Source organism: Myotis brandtii, unplaced genomic scaffold (assembly GCF_000412655.1).
Source record: "Myotis brandtii unplaced genomic scaffold, ASM41265v1 scaffold82, whole genome shotgun sequence".
NCBI lineage: Eukaryota > Metazoa > Chordata > Mammalia > Chiroptera > Vespertilionidae > Myotis > Myotis brandtii.
This window is the reverse complement of record NW_005371324.1, coordinates 4,733,397-4,751,133: the sequence shown is the minus strand read 5'-3', so window position 1 is coordinate 4,751,133 and position 17,737 is coordinate 4,733,397.

The following is a 17,737-nucleotide window of genomic DNA, read 5'->3' as shown; positions in this document are numbered from 1 at the left end:
CCAGTTTTTGTAAATGCTATAAAATTAGTTCCTCCTTGATTATAGCCACTTATATCCCTAACAGGAAGAGACTTGAACCCATCTTGCCTCACACAAGCCTTTCTTTTTTCTGACTTCCTGATTTCTTTGAATAATATCACTATTCTCCTAAGAACTGATGCTTGAAATGCTAATCATTTTTGACAACCACTTCTCCCTCACAACCACACACTGATCTTACTTCCTCATTGTTCTAACAATCTACCTCCACCCATCTCCATTTCTAGAGCCACCACCCTAGTTCAGGCCTCCAACCTGGTCTTCTTGCCTCGTCTTTTTTCTCTACTAAATTCTTTTCATCTATAGTTGCTAAATAAATATCTATATATATAAAAGCCTAATATGCAAATTGTTCCCACAGGAGTTCGACTGGGAGACCCATCACTTGCTATGACGTGCGCTGACCACCAGGGGGAAGCGTGGAATGAAGAAAAGCCCCGCCCAGCAGCTGGCAGCCAGGAAGGGAGGCCCTGACCAGCTGCCGGAAGGAAGGTCCTGGCCGGCAGCCAGAAGGCCCTAATTGGCCCTGATCGCTGGCCAGGACTAGGGACCCTACCCATGCAAGAATTTCATGCACCGAGCCTCTAGTTAAGTAAATAATGTTTTGATGACTGTACCTGCTTCACCCTAGTACCTTTGCCTCTGCTCAAACATCTCTGGTAGCTCCCCATTGCTTACCAAATGAAAGCCAGACACTCAACACCTCCATGAGATGACTCTATACTGCCTTTCTGTTATTGTCTGCCATCTGCATCCTTCTGGTATTCCCCAAGAAGTTCCCCTTATTTTTTTTTAACTCTATAGATCTATTATTAGTTCTTACTAGAAGCCCGTTGCACGAAGATTCACGCAATAGGCCTTCCTTCCCCTGGCTGCTGGCACCGGTTTTCCTCCAGCCCCTGAGACCCAGGCCTTTGGTCCAGCCGCAGCAGAGAAGCCAAGCCTCTTCAGTCTTCAGTCTTCAGTCTTTACTCTGACCGGAGCCTTCAGTCTTTGCTCCGTGCCTGCGTATGCAAATTAACTGCCATCTTTGTTGGGTTAATTTTCATAGTCACCCTGATTGGCTGGTGGGAGTAGCGGAGTGACACCAATTTGCATGTTTCTCTTTTATTAGTGTAGATACTGTACTCTGAAAAACCTACACTCTTATTTCACTTGTCCAAATCATGTCACCCTTTAAGGCCAAACATCATCTCTAGGAAATGAAATAGATTTGCAGAAAATTCATTTTAAATTCAATGAATTTATATACCTCATTAAGTAAATTAATCAATAAATGTATGAATAAAATCAAATTCTGCCCTGCCTTTAGGTTGATTTCTGGCAAGAAGATCAAGAATTAAAATGGTTGGGTGGCTCAGTTGGTTGGAGCATCATCCTATACACAAAAAGGTTGTGGGTTCGATTCCCAGTATGGGCACATACCTAGGTTGCAGGTTTGGTCAGGGTGAGTACAGGAGGCAACAGATTGATGTTTCTCTCTCACATGGATGTTTCTCGCTCTCTCTCTCTCTCTCTCTCTCTCAATTCCTCTCTCTTTCCCTCTCTCCTTCTCTCTCTAAGAATCAATAAAAACATGTCCTTGAGGGGAGGGTTAAAAAAATCATTAAAATGGCTATGTTTCATTGGTCCCCAAATTGTTCAAATATCTTGGGAGGAAGTAGCAGAGAATCTGAGAGTAGGGTAAAGTCAGGTTTATACCCGCATCTCCTGGTTTATTGATGTCTGATCCAAACCACAGCTTTATTGGATCTTAGTTCTGATGCTGCCCTCCCCGCTCCAGGTAGACTCTAGAAGACAGACTGGGGCCTGGACTTAATGGCAATAGAATCTCCCAGACTAGCTGTAATGTGTAGATTTGAGTGCTGAGGTCCTAGGTTTGTTCCTCTGAATCATACCCTTTCTAGTTAATAAAACTACAATTATCTTCACTATAGTTAGATGGTCTAAATCTCACAGTCTATATCATTCACTAGAATGGGAGTAGAGAGTATGGGCTGCAAGGAACTAGGGTGCTTATTCTGCTTTAGAAGAGGAGAGACAGGTGAAATACGAGATAGCTATAAAAAATGGGCAGGAGCTGTAGGTTTATGATCTTGGTGGTGGGAAGGAAGCCCAAGAAGAGATTGGATAATGTTTAGAGGGTTTTATGAATGAGATATAATAAAGAGCCCCAAATTTAGTCTCCTGTCTGCAAGAGTTTCCCTGGCACAAGTTAGAGTAGACCTTGGGGACTGCTTCAATTTGACAATTAAGCATTTGTACAACAGTTCAAATAGTTTGTAGTTCCCCAAATTAGTCATGCATGGCTAAAGTATAGGAAGAGATGGAGAAGGAAAATGGAAAACATAGTTTATGTGAGAGGGAGGGTTTGACATTAAAAAGTGCAGGACTATATTATTGTTTTAGGGGAATTCAGTAGTGAAAAGGAAAAATGGTCTAGATATTTGTCTTGATGGTAGGCAATAGTCCTCTCAATCAGACAAAGTTAATACATAAAGGAAAAGCAAATGTTGGTTTGCCAAAGAGGAAAAAAGACACTTGCAGCCCTGGCCTGCATCGTTCAGTGGTTAGAGTGTCAGCCCTTATAGGTTCGATCCCAGCCTGGTCAGGGTGTGTGGGCAAGGCAGCCAATTGATATGTCTCTCTCACATCGATTTTTCTCTCTCTCTCACCTTCTCTCCTCCCCTCCCTTCCACTTTCTCTAAAAATCAATGGAAGGAATACCCTCAGGTGAGAATTAACAACAAATACACTGACAAAAACAGGATAGAAATGGGAAGGAGGGATCAATATTTCTTAAGAGAAATAGACCAAACTAGGGCTGAATTATAGGAAATTTCTAGGTGTCAAAAACAAAGTTCAGATTCTGTGGTGGTCATTAGCCTATTTGCTGTGAGATCCATTATTCCCAGCCCTTTCCTTGCTCTACTCTGAGTCACAAAACATGACCAAGTTAAACAATATTTCTCAATATACTTTTCCAATTGGCTTCTGTTTAGACTCAGCCAATAGAAAGTACTGGTGGGAGATTGGAGGGGAGAATGAAGGGAGAAGCATCCTGCCACTAAGAAAGAGGCACAGTGAACCATCACATACACACTTGGAGTGACTTGGAAGGCTGCCAGTTTTGAGTGGGCTCAAAAAGAGATTGTTCCTGGGAACAATTACTCTTCATTTATGGACCTGTGAAAATAAAGAAACATTATCTGCCTCTGACATGCCCAACATTCAACGGTGAGACAGATGTAGGATAATAGCTATAGACATCCCAGTTCAAAAAGGAGAAGAACAGAGATAAAAGGGAGTCTCTTGTCCATAGCAGTTTTGAAACAGAATTGAGTGAATTTTGGAAGTTCCTTAATTAGGTTATTTGGCTTGGGAATAATTCTGCAAGGCTCTCTGCTCTGCCCTCTGGGCTCTTGTTTCAGCCTCTGAGTCATCCTTTCTTTTCATGGAAGGTGGATGTGTTCAAAGAGGAGTAGGTTTATCAGCCTACTTCCTGCCCATAAAATTTGAGAGTCGACATTCTTCATTTGTTTTGTATTGTCTCTGTCCTTCCAATTCCAAGTTGGCATGCATCTGCTAAAATAAATTTCTTAAGAACTTTATGGTGACCTAGCTGGTTTGGCTTAGTAGATAGAGCATCGGTCTGAGGACTGAAGGGTCCTGGGTCTGATTCTGGTCAAGGACACATGGCTAGGTTGCAGGTTCAATCGCTGGTAGGGAATGTGCAGGAGGCAGCTGATCAATGATTCTCTCTCATCATTGATGTTTCTGTCTCTCTCTCCTTCTCCCTTCCTCTCTGAAATCAATAAAAATATATTTTTAAAAAAGAACTTTGAGTCTTCTTATATTTCAATGGAATTCATTCCATTAGACAAAAACCACACAATTCACAGATTGTTTCAAAATAATTTCATCTCTATCTTTGGCTCCTGGTGAGAGCCTAAAGTTGAGGAACAACACCTTTATACTACTTAGAGGCCCAATGGTTTGATTGAGAGTATCTGAAGCATGCCCTTAGTCTTTTGAAATGGCCCTTTGAATGACTAAGCTCCCTGATCTTTTAATCTCAGGTTTTAACAAAATATTATAGAGTTACTCCCTGGGCATTTTCTCTATAGTAGGCTCTCCTGACAATGTTCAGAAGTCATCTCTTAGTGTTAGTACCTTTTACCACCTGGGGAAGATGAATATTTTCAAAATCATTATGTCCTGATCCCTTTGTGTTTAACAGTTCTTCCCTTAAATTGTCTCTCTTTTCTTTCATTTACCTATAAGAAGCAAGAATAAACCAGTTGTCACCTTCAACACTTCACTTGTTAATCTCCTTAACTACATAACCAAGTTCATTACTTACAAGTTCTGCTTTCAACATAATTACAGGTGACAATGTCACTAAGTTTTCTGCAACTACATAACAAGGCTTCCTTTTCCTCTAGTCTCCACTAACATGTTGCTCACCTCCTTCTGAGTCCTCAATAGCAGTGTCCTAGTGTCCATGTTTCCATTGATAATCTGGTCATGATAATTTAGGCTTTCTCCGACATGCTCTTCAACATTCTTCCCGTCTCCACTGACTGCTCAGTTCCAAAACCACAGGCACATTTTTAGATATTTGTTATAATAGCATCGTACTTCCAGGTATCAAAATCTATATTGGTCTTCTATTTCTGTGTAACAAATTCTATAAATTTAGCGGCTTAAAACCACACACATTTATTATCTCTGTTTCTGTGGGTAAAAAGTCTGGGCACAGCTTAGTTAGGGTTTCCACTTTTAGGTTTCCCCAGGCTACATTAAATGTGTCAGCTGGACTGTGTTCCCACCTGGATGCTTGACTGAAGAAGAATCTGCTTCCAAATCCTCTCAGGTTGCTGGCAGAATTAATTTCCTTGCAGTTGTAGGGCCAAGAGCTTCAGAGATTTCTACTGGCTGTCTGCCCGAGGCTGTCCTCAGCTTCCAGAGGCCATCTGAGTTCCTTGCCACATGGTCCTCTCCATAGGCAGTTCGCCATATTGAGGCTTGCTTCTTCAAAGCCAGCAGGAAAGTGAGACAGAACAATTCTGCTAGCAGGATGCAATCTTAGATAATGTAGCATAATGATCAGAGTGATGTATCCCATCCCACAGCCATATAATGTAATGTAATTATGGGAGTAACACTTCATTGTCTTTGCCATATTCTATTGGCTGGAAGCAATTCACAGGCTCCAACTACATTCAGGGATACGAGCTTAAAGAAGAACATTAATACCAAAATGCAGAGATTATTGGGGGTTATCTTAGGGTCTATCTGCCACATTCAACAATGGGGAATGGAAACAATAGTTAAGTACTCCCCTCTTCTTTACTCAGCCAGACAGTTCTAGATGAATTCTAAGCAACTAGTCAAAGATCTGGAAAAACAAGGCCTCGTTGCCTACAGCAACGCTTAGATTGATAATGTACTCTTGAATTGGCTTTGCTTCCTTCCATATTTAAGTTTCCCAGTTCTCCACTCTTATTCAGTAGGATCCTATCTCCAAATCAACTACCTGCACACAAGTTATTGTATCAGACTCTAATTTCTGGTAGAAATTTAGGTTAAGATAGGAGGAGTGAATAAAACTGTATAAATGGTATGTTACAAAATAAGAGGGATGATAAGCAGAAAGTTCTTCCTACAGAATTATGCCCCAAATCCCATTTCCCATATAATTTCTCTAGACTACTTTTAATGAAGCAATGCTAAAACTTCATGGAAGAAAGCACACAAAAGGATTCCAAGATACAGTATCTTAACTCTCTCATTCATAAAGCCAGAACTTTAGCTGGATACTAGATTGGAGTAGGCTGGCAAGTGGAGCTCAATTTGTTTTTGTTGTAGAGAGAGAACTTTATAAACTATCAACTTGACAGCTCAAAAAAAGCAACCAAAGTATTTGAATATAAAGGAGAAAATGATTGAAGAACATTGATCACAAAACAGCAGTTCCTTCAGTTATCTCTATCTTCATGTCACCTCAATTGGTGGCTAACCTTCACTCTACTCTGGAGAGTAACTATCATTCACTCTATTTTGGCCAAGGTATTTATTTGTCAAATCATAAAGATGAAATGAGATGACTGTCAGGTTTAGGGCTGGGGGCAGGGATGGAATCACAAAGTAAGGAAAACCATGATACTTGGGGGAAAGAGTTAGGAGGAAAACCATGTCTGGCTAGGAAGAAAACCAATGGGTGCTTTAAAAAGGACTTGAGTCAGAGTCATCTAGCACAGTGAGTTATAATAATCCTCACATAAAATTTCTAAAATGATTGCCTGGAGATTAAACTGGCCACATGACCAGGCTTCTCATTTCCTTTTCTTAACCTTGGGTGGGTGCTCTTTGAAATTCCTAAAGACAGGTGGCTACCTTTTGGTTGAGTGTATTGTATGTACAGGCCCAGCACTGAGCTAATTGCTTGGCATTCAATTTCACAACTTCTTTATGAGGACAGATGCTATTATTATCCTTTCCCCTAAGTATGAAGAAACTGTTAACCTCAGTTAAGATGTTGAGTAACTTGCCCAAGGTCACACAGCTAGTAAATGACAGAGCCGAGACCCAAGTTCATGTCTGCTGACTCTAAAGTTAAGGTCTTTAACCATAGTATTACATTGCTGCTTCAGGCTTCAAGACAAGAAATTTCAAAAGCAATGTTTTCAACATTTAAAAAGAATTTAAGTTTTTCCATATCTCATTTTAGTCTCTTAAAGTGGTTAGCTTACAATTTATGTTCTTCTCTAGAAAATGCAAACTTATAGTTACAGAAAGCATGTCAGTGGTTACTTGAGGGTAGCCGAGGGCTGGGAGGGGCAGGAGGAAAGGAAATACAAAACGGCATGCAAAACTTGAGGGAGTGATAAATATTTTCATGATCTTGATTGTAGTGGTAGTTTCACCATTGTATACATACGTCAAATTTATCAGATTATCTTTTAAATACGTGCAGTTTATTGAATATAAATTATACTTCATATTACAGATGAGGAAGTAGTTATCAGCAAGTGAAAAAGTGTCTTGTCCAAGATTAGCCAGAGAGGTGGTGGCAGAGAGACAGGATAAAAATAAAATTGTAAAGATTTTTGAACAAGTCATTCCCCACCCCCTTTCAATTTAATAAATTATTCCCACATGGTTTCAAAAGGATTTGAGGAGACATAAAACATGACAGAGGATTGTGTTTAAGACGAATTCTGTGTTAACTTACATATCTCAATTGAGCACTAGAAATCCATTGTGAATCATTTGATGAAAAAGTTCAATTCATCTTTTTAGAAGTTTGTCATCATATGCAATCTACTTTTTAGGAATTCTACAATTGTGTGACCAGCAGGGGGCAACTAAATACTTAAGAATCAGCATCTTGTACAGAAGGACAAATTAAAATTGAAGACTTAGCATTCTCAGTTGTGTAAGAGAACTGAATTCTTTCTAAAATTATAATTAACGCCCAGCCACACATTCTCACAGCATTGAATTTGTGGAGACAATTAGAACACTCCCCTAAGTAGACAGATTATAAAACCACAGTCTAAGGCAGTGATGCGAACCTATGACACGCGTGTCAGAGGTGACACGCGAACTCATTTTTTTGGTTGATTTTTCTTTGTTAAATGGCATTTAATTATACAAAATAAATATCAAAAATATAAGTCTTTGTTTTACGATGGTTGCAAATATCAAAAAATTTCTATATGTGACATGGCACCAGATTTAAGTTAGGGTTTTTCAAAATGCTGACACGCCGAGCTCAAAAGGTTCGCCATCACTGGTCTAAGGCCTATATGTGACCGATTGTTTTGGTCGTTTGGTTTTTTTGGTGTTTTTTTTTTGTTTGTTTTGGACTACAAGGTTCTTTGTAAAAATTTATGCATTTTATAACCAATGAAGATTTTTTTGAAAAATTCTTGTATTATAGAAAATATAATAAACATTGACTTTTTTTGTAGATTATTCCAGGAATCTGCTATTTCACTCAACATTCTAAGATCAAAGTAAATAGGGTTTGCACAGAATCTTCCTTATGCTTAACCTAAAATTTAATAAATTTCCTAACTTTCATAGAGATTAATTTTAAGGTTGTTGTATTAGTCATGGTTCTCCAGGAAAAAATAACCAAACACATATGTATATTTTTCCCCCTTTTTCTTCAACCCCCCCATGAAGCTAATATCAAAAGCTTTTGCCCTGACCGGGTGGAGCATTGTCCATACACCAAAAGGTTGTGGATTCGATTCCCTGTCAGGGCACATACCTAGGTTGTCGGTTCTATGCCTCGTCAGGCATAACTGATTGATGTTTTTCACACAATGTTTTTTTCTCTGTCTCACACACCCTTCCTCTCTCTAAAGAGCAATAAAAATATGTCCCCGGGTGAGGATTAACAAAACAACAACAACAACAAGCCTATTAACTCTTTCTCCAAAACATAGCTCCATCCTAGTTTAAGCCTCATTTAGCTCTTGCCTGGACTTTAGCCCTTATATCCTTTCTCTTTTTCAGCCCTCTAAGGAGAAACTACAATTACCTTTTTAAAAAGCAAATTTGGTTAGGTCACTTACTTGCTAAAAACAAACCAGTGATTTCCTGTTGCACTCTCAGTAAAATGTAAAACTCTAACCATGCCATGTAGCCTCCTGCAGGATCTGGCCTCTATTTACTTCTTCAATTTAATTTCCAGCCATGCCTGTTTTACTCACCATAGCATATATTTCGTTCCTAGCATAATTTGGCTCTCGAAAGGTATTCACTAACTATTGAAAAATTAATGCATAGAGATGATGACTTAAGTTTTAGATATATTTGTGGTGAAACGCCTAACTGGACTTTACAAAAATTAGTGATTAAATATATGATCATGTTGCTCAGGAGAGAAGAATAGGCTAGAGATATGTAGAATAAAAAGAATAAGAACACAAGAACCATTTTTTTTTTCTAGAAAAATGATATAGAGTGAAGATAGAAGAGGGCTGAGTATGGAATTTGGGGGCAATTAAAGAAATTTCTGTGTTAACTTACATATCTCAATTGAGCACTAGAAATCCATTGTGAATCATTTGATGAAAAAGTTCAATTCATCTTTTTAGAAGTTTGTCATCATATGCAATCTACTTTTTAGGAATTCTACAATTGTGTGACCAGCAGGGGGCAACTAAATACTTAAGAATCAGCATCTTGTACAGAAGGACAAATTAAAATTGAAGACTTAGCATTCTCAGTTGTGTAAGAGAACTGAATTCTTTCTAAAATTATAATTAACGCCCAGCCACACATTCTCACAGCATTGAATTTGTGGAGACAATTAGAACACTCCCCTAAGTAGACAGATTATAAAACCACAGTCTAAGGCAGTGATGCGAACCTATGACACGCGTGTCAGAGGTGACACGCGAACTCATTTTTTTGGTTGATTTTTCTTTGTTAAATGGCATTTAATTATACAAAATAAATATCAAAAATATAAGTCTTTGTTTTACGATGGTTGCAAATATCAAAAAATTTCTATATGTGACATGGCACCAGATTTAAGTTAGGGTTTTTCAAAATGCTGACACGCCGAGCTCAAAAGGTTCGCCATCACTGGTCTAAGGCCTATATGTGACCGATTGTTTTGGTCGTTTGGTTTTTTTGGTGTTTTTTTTTTGTTTGTTTTGGACTACAAGGTTCTTTGTAAAAATTTATGCATTTTATAACCAATGAAGATTTTTTTGAAAAATTCTTGTATTATAGAAAATATAATAAACATTGACTTTTTTTGTAGATTATTCCAGGAATCTGCTATTTCACTCAACATTCTAAGATCAAAGTAAATAGGGTTTGCACAGAATCTTCCTTATGCTTAACCTAAAATTTAATAAATTTCCTAACTTTCATAGAGATTAATTTTAAGGTTGTTGTATTAGTCATGGTTCTCCAGGAAAAAATAACCAAACACATATGTATATTTTTCCCCCTTTTTCTTCAACCCCCCCATGAAGCTAATATCAAAAGCTTTTGCCCTGACCGGGTGGAGCATTGTCCATACACCAAAAGGTTGTGGATTCGATTCCCTGTCAGGGCACATACCTAGGTTGTCGGTTCTATGCCTCGTCAGGCATAACTGATTGATGTTTTTCACACAATGTTTTTTTCTCTGTCTCACACACCCTTCCTCTCTCTAAAGAGCAATAAAAATATGTCCCCGGGTGAGGATTAACAAAACAACAACAACAACAAGCCTATTAACTCTTTCTCCAAAACATAGCTCCATCCTAGTTTAAGCCTCATTTAGCTCTTGCCTGGACTTTAGCCCTTATATCCTTTCTCTTTTTCAGCCCTCTAAGGAGAAACTACAATTACCTTTTTAAAAAGCAAATTTGGTTAGGTCACTTACTTGCTAAAAACAAACCAGTGATTTCCTGTTGCACTCTCAGTAAAATGTAAAACTCTAACCATGCCATGTAGCCTCCTGCAGGATCTGGCCTCTATTTACTTCTTCAATTTAATTTCCAGCCATGCCTGTTTTACTCACCATAGCATATATTTCGTTCCTAGCATAATTTGGCTCTCGAAAGGTATTCACTAACTATTGAAAAATTAATGCATAGAGATGATGACTTAAGTTTTAGATATATTTGTGGTGAAACGCCTAACTGGACTTTACAAAAATTAGTGATTAAATATATGATCATGTTGTTCAGGAGAGAAGAATAGGCTAGAGATATGTGGAATAAAAAGAATATGAACACAAGAACCATTTTTTCCCCTAGAAAGATGATATAGAGTGAAGATAGAAGAGGGCTGAATATGGAATTTGGGGGCAATTAAAGAAATAGAAAAAGGTAAATTTGCAAAGGAGACTGAGGAGCAATCAGGAATGTAGATGGAAAACTAAGAGAATATGGTGACATAAAAACTAAAGAAAAAGAATTGAGACATATAAAGAAGTTGCCAGTTGGTGGTGACTGCTAAAATGAAAAGGCTATGTGGATCTAGCGCTAAGGTACCCCTTATAAGCCATGGGTAAGATGTACAGGCAAAATAACTCAGCAGGCAAAGACAGGATTTGTGGAAGTAACCAGCTAGGCAGGTGCTCTGGCAGCCTGTATCTCTGAAAGATACAGGCTTGTGTTGATGATGATTCAGCCGCTATATGTAGATTCAGTAGAAAATAGTGATTTTTAGAAAATAACTTTTTGTTATTATAAATGTAGTACATGAATGGTAGAAACTAAATATAAGCAAAATAGGCAATAAAAATAATTGTATTCCCTACCCACAGATTACCACTGTTAACAGCTTATTGTATATCTTTAATTTCCTCTGTATATGTATATAAATACATGAATATATTTTTTATTGTATTTTTAAAAATGTATTTTTATTGTTGATAGTATTACAGATATCTCCCACTGAATATGTATTTTAAACCAAAGTGGTATCATACTCAATATGCAGTTTTGTAACCTATTTACTTTTTAAAAATGAACAATCTCTACCTCTTCAAGTCAATAAATGTACACCTTATCTAAAAGCTAAATTCAGATTTTCCTATTAGTTTCCAAAATATCTTTACTGTAAAACTTAGTAACTAAAAATAAAAAATTACTATTTATTTTTCCTTTGCTGTAGGAACCATATTTCAAGGTAACCAGCTAGTTCCAGGCAATAGAGGCAAGCACTAATTTACCACAGAAAGTCAGAATATAGAAGGAATGATGGAATTAGAATGATTTTGCAATTCTCATGGAAATTATTGACTTGTGTAAGGGTTTTCAACAGGTGTTAAAACATGACATTTATGTTTGAAGGGAAACTAGACATCTGTAAAATATCAATGCTACACAAATTACTTATTAGTCACAAATTTATAAAGTAGGGATATGAATACTATATCATTAATTCTGTTAACAGTCCAAACATCAATAATTGTGCATCAAGCAAATAGCATCAAAGATGCCATATAAAAATATACTACATCGCCAACCAGTGTGGCTAAGTAGTTGAGTGTCGACCATGAACTAAGAGGTCACTGGTTGGATTCCGCCCGGGTTGCAGGCTCAATTCCCAGTGGGAGACATGCAGGAGGCAGCCAATTGATGGTTCTCTCTCATCGATATTACGATATCTCTATTCCTCTCCCTTCCTCTCTCTCTCTAAAAAAAAATATATATATAATATCAACTATATTTTAGCCCAAAATATTTAACTTGAATCCATTAAGTCTTTACTTCTAACATCTTTCAAAGATATTAGCTTTCAAAAGCCATTTTTACATTTATAAAATATCATAGATAAGATGTTCTGGATTGCTAAGCAACACTATGAAGACATAAGAAAATATGTGCACTACTGTATTGTGCTTAGAGATAAATTTTGTTTTACTTTGATTTATTGTACTTAATAAGTCTGGCAAGAGTGAATTGGCTTAGATTGTTGAGTCCAGCTATTGTAAGAGGAGGTTGGTTGGAAGTCTTACTTGAATGGAAAACATAACTCTGAAATTGAGTCTATCTAGTTCCTGATTGCTGAAGTAGTGGCTTTCATTCTCACATCACATATGAGATACCGATATTTGAATTGGGGATTGTATAGATTCTTAAATAAATCTGCTTTTATGACCCGAGGTTATGTCTATGTCTTCTATAATTCTCTGAATTAGGGCAGTTCTGCAAAAGCCTTGATATCAATGGAAGATTGGTGGAGTGTATGTATGGTCTGTGTGTAATTTTCTTATAACTGAGTGGAGTGAAAATACAGTTTGTAATATTGGTAGAATATAACATTCCTGCAAATAGTAATCATAATAGTTTCTATTTCTTGAGTTCTTGAATTTTTATTTTTTGTTATTCCTCACCCGAGGATATTTTCCCCACTGATTTTTTAGAGAGAATGAAAAGGAGTGGGAGAGACAGAGTAAAGATTTAATTAAAAAAAAAAAGAAAGAAAAAAAAAGAGAAATAGAAAAAGGTAAACTTGCAAAGGAGACTGAGGAGCAGTCAGGAATGTAGGGAGAGAGAAACACTGATGTGAAAGAGACACATAGATTGATTGCCTCCTGCACTCACCCCAACCAGGGCCAGGATGCAGCCTGCAACCGAGGTACATGCTTTTGACCAGAATCAAACCCTCGACCCTTCAATCTACAGGCCGACACTCCAACCACTGAGCCAAACTGACTAGGGCTTGAGTTCTTTAATTCTTATAACACTGCAAAATTGACTTTTTAAAAAACTCCACAGATGAGAAAAAGAGCATTGGTGAGGTTACACAGCTAGTAAATGATAGGGCTAGGATTAGAACTGAAATCTGACTTTATAGTTGAGTTCAGTTCCTCTATTATACTACTTTATTGAGTCAAATTTGTATTAATGAACCTTATAATGTTGATTAAAGTGATGTTGATATTTTCTTTGGACCTAATAGTAATACTAACTCATAATAGTTTCTGGATTATCACTGCCAAACTTAGTTCTTGTCAAATATTAGCACTAAAGAAATAAAACATTAACTGAACACTTAAAAATTTTTTTCAGGTAACATTCAGTACTATTCAAGGCAAACCTAAACTTTTACTTGACATTTTTTTTCTACTTTTTATGAATTTGACAGTTGTGCATTTGGAATCTTTTCAAATTCTATTTGTAGCTGAATCATGTGAATGCCAAGGAGATCAGTACATCTGCTTCTTAGCATCTCTAGAGTAATCTATATTTGCAGAAAGCTTTATATAAATTTGAACAGGTTAATGTGTTCAATCTGATTTATTTGCCAGAAGTCATGTGATATTAGCCTTTCGCAGGGATTTAGAAGTTGGAACAAATAACAGGTAGCATGAGTAGCTTTTGAATTGAATACTTTTATTAAGAAAAAGCAATGACATGATAAGGAGGGAATGATTACTATATTTGGTTAAGGGTAGAAAATGACAAGCAGTTTTAGTAGAGTATATTTCCACAGACCTGACCTACAGGTAGAGAAAAGAAAGAAACATATTTTGAAGTTCTTTTTCTTTTTTTCTAAAGCAGAGGCCCAGTTATAGTTTAGAGTATGTGTCTCTAACATCTGAGACATTAAAAAAAAAACGTAATCACATATCATTATCATATCTAAGACAATGACTAATGATTCCTTAATAGCATGTAACATCTAGTCAGTATTAACATTTCTCTGATTGTCTCACTGACATATTTTTATAAAAGTGCTTTGTTTGAATCACAATCTAAAAAAGGTCCATGCATTACATTTGGTTGCTATGTCTAATGAGTCTATTTTAATCTATAGCAGTGCCCTCTTTTGTTTTCCCTTGCCTTTATTTGTTGAATAAAGGTCATTTTCTTCTGGAATTTTCCCTGTTCTTAGTTTAGATCATTATATTTATATGGTGGACTACTTTTGTAATAATTTAAGGAAGGGTTGTTAGGATGTAAATGATGTCAGGTCCAAGACTATTGGTTGACAGAAAAAGGAAGTTAGCGGGAGTAATCAACAATGTGGGACCACCAGGGGTAAAGTCTTTGGCCATCTCTGGAAGGAACTGACATTCAAAGATGAAGTCTTAAATATAGGCATGCCAACTCCAGTCCATTTCCAGGAGGATGTTAACAGGGATTAGGGTTAAAGGAAACCACTGGAGGAGTCAGATTGGGAGTCTGGTCTCAGCTGTGCATGTCAGAATACCAGGCAAAAGTAAGGCTCCCACAGGAATTGACTGAAAACAGCTAGGGGAGAATATCAAGAGGGCCCAGAGCAGAGGGAAGAAGCAGACAAGGACACGTTGAACAGATGCTTTTCTGTTTGTATGTTTTTTGAAAATTTTTATGAGTTTATTTGAGCCAAACTGATGACTTATGCGGAGGGAGATCTCAAATGCCCCAAGAATGAGTTTTTGCAGCTTCTTTTATTCATTGACTTATGCGGAGGGAGATCTCAAATGCCCCAAGAATAAGTTTTGCAGCTTCTTTTATTCATTTATAAACAGATGTTTTTGGAACATAAGAGTAGGTCCCCTCTTTTTTCACCTTGTCATCTCTGGGCATTTAGTGTCTGGGGTAAGAGACACTAAATATCTAGATTTGGCAGAAGGCATCTAGGTAGGACCTGTCATTGTTGGGATGGGTGGTGTTAGATGGCTGCTACCTGATAATGCTGTAAGTATGCATGACACCTTCATTCCCAGCAGAGAATAGCAGGAATGACAGTTCTGAAACCTGTTAGTTTACAGGGTGTGGCCTCTTGGTGGTTTTTGCGTTCATTTCAGGAAAGAGGTGAAATAATCTATAGATACTTGATAATTTTTTTTTCTTTTGTAAACAGGATGGACCTTCGACTGATTAAAAACTGATAACATTAAATTGAAAGACAATGTCTATTAAATTGAAAGACAATGTACAATCTGGCTTATACAAATTGAATTACTTGTGACCTCTCAGAAAGTTTATAGATGCATAAATAGGGGTTGGACAAAGCTAACTGGATAATCTATACTAGTAATATATAATCTTTTATATGTTTAAAGATACGGACATAAAAGTCATTTGGACATTCTGCAGTGAAATTATAGATTTGGTTTTATCAAGAAATATGCTTGGAATAATCGCATATGAAGGAAAGAGAGAGTAAAGCTTGGTTAAAAAAAATAAATAAATAAGTAGCCCTGGCCAGTGTTGCTTAGTTGGTTGAGTATTGTCCCCGTGCACACAAAAGAGGGGTGAGAATGGGAGGCAACCCATTGATGTTTCTCTCTCACATCAATGTTTCTTTCTCCCTCTCTTCCCCTCTCTCTAGAATCAATAAAAACATATTTTTTTAAAAGTAAGGCATTATTTCTTTGCCATTATAGTTACAAATTTGGAAATTGAAGGGATTATTTGTTCTGTTTCCCATGTTTACATAATTATGATAAACAGATTTTTATATACTCTCATGCAATTGAAATGACAGACATATTTACAACTGGGAATAGGTAGTCTATGTAGCTATCAGAAAGAAATGAGTTTTTCTTTTTAAAATTTATTTGGAGTTTAGGATGCCCTCTGAGCTGAACTCAGGAGTCAATTCTTATCCTGAGCATACATATCTAATTATTTCCAGAGACGGTGTTAAAAATCATAGTACCTAATTTTGAATAGGCAAGGTGGGTGGAAGAGTAGGCAGAGCTTTTCAATAAGACTTAATTGTCTTTTACCTGTGACTACATAATTATATAATTCATTATGATGAACTTTCATTTTTAGACTTCTATGGTGGGAATCATTAACACTTCATAGTTATGTGAAAATTGTATATAATTCTGCTTTTTATTACTCTGTATCATGATGTTCTAAATATGCACTAATTTCTTAGTCTGATTATTAATAAATCACCTTCATTGGTACATTATGCAAATTTGAAATAACAATGTCATTATGAAGAAAAACTTAAAATGCTGTACCAGTATAGTTATTTAAAAACAGAATAGCAGTAAAATATTAATATAATTTTGTCTATATGGATGAGAAAAAAATAAATGGAAATGTTTAGTGTTTTTGCTTCTAAAGGCATAAACCAGATGGAAATAATTATACAAATGGGTATAGTACTTAGTCTGATGAGGTTGATAGGTATAAAGTGAGAATTTTATTGAACTTATTCTGATGTTGGGCAAATGAGTAATTGTTATTTTTCTTTTAATATATTGTTAAAATAATTTTAACAATTTGCTTTGCATAATCAATGGTTTTAGATTTATATAAATATTTCCACTTTCAATGCTCTTCCTTCAGTCTCAACTCAGACCTTCCATTATTTAGAATCATTTTATTTTTGTCTGTAGGAAGACATTTCTTTAGACTTTCCATTAGTGAGACTATATTAGCAGCAAACTCTCCTTTTGCTTGCCTGAAAATGCCTTTATTTTTGCCTAATTTTTTTTAAAAAAATGTGTTTATTTATTTTAGAAAGAGAGAAAGGGAGGAGAGAGAAACATTGATGTGAGAAGGAAACATGGATTGGCTGCCTCCCGCACTCACTTGGACAGTGGGATGGAGCCCACAACCTGGGCTTGTGCCCTGACCCAGAATTAAACCAGGGACCTTTCAGTGCACAGCACGACGCTCAACCAGCTGAACCGCACTGGTCAGGGCTGGCCTCATTCTTGAAAGATTTTTCTACTGGGTAGTGACAGTCATTTTCTTTTAGCCCAGTGAAGATATTATTTGGTCTCTGGTTTCTATTGTTACTGATGAAAGTCAGTTACCAGACGCTTTGAGGGTGATCTGTATTTTTTCTTTGCTACTTTTAAGGTTTTCTATTTTGTGTTTGATTCTCCATATAGTTTCATTATGATGTATCTAAGTGTGGATTTATTATTCTTTAGCTTGCTTGGGATTTGGGGGTACTTAAGCCTGCAGGTTGGAGTCTTTCATCAGTCCTCAATCCTCAATCATTATCTTGTCAAATATTGCCTCTGTCCCACATTCTATTCTTCTGGAGCTATAATTAGATTTGTTTTAGATCTCACAATACCTCCTATGTCACTTAAAGTCTCTTTTATATTTTCATTTATTTTTCTTTTTCTGTTGTGTTTGGGATTTCTTCAGCTCTAGTTCCCAGTTCACTAGATTGTACTTCTGCAGTGTCAAAGAGACTATTAAACTTGCCCACTGAGTTTTAAATTTTAATAATTTATATTTTTTAATTCTTTAAGTTC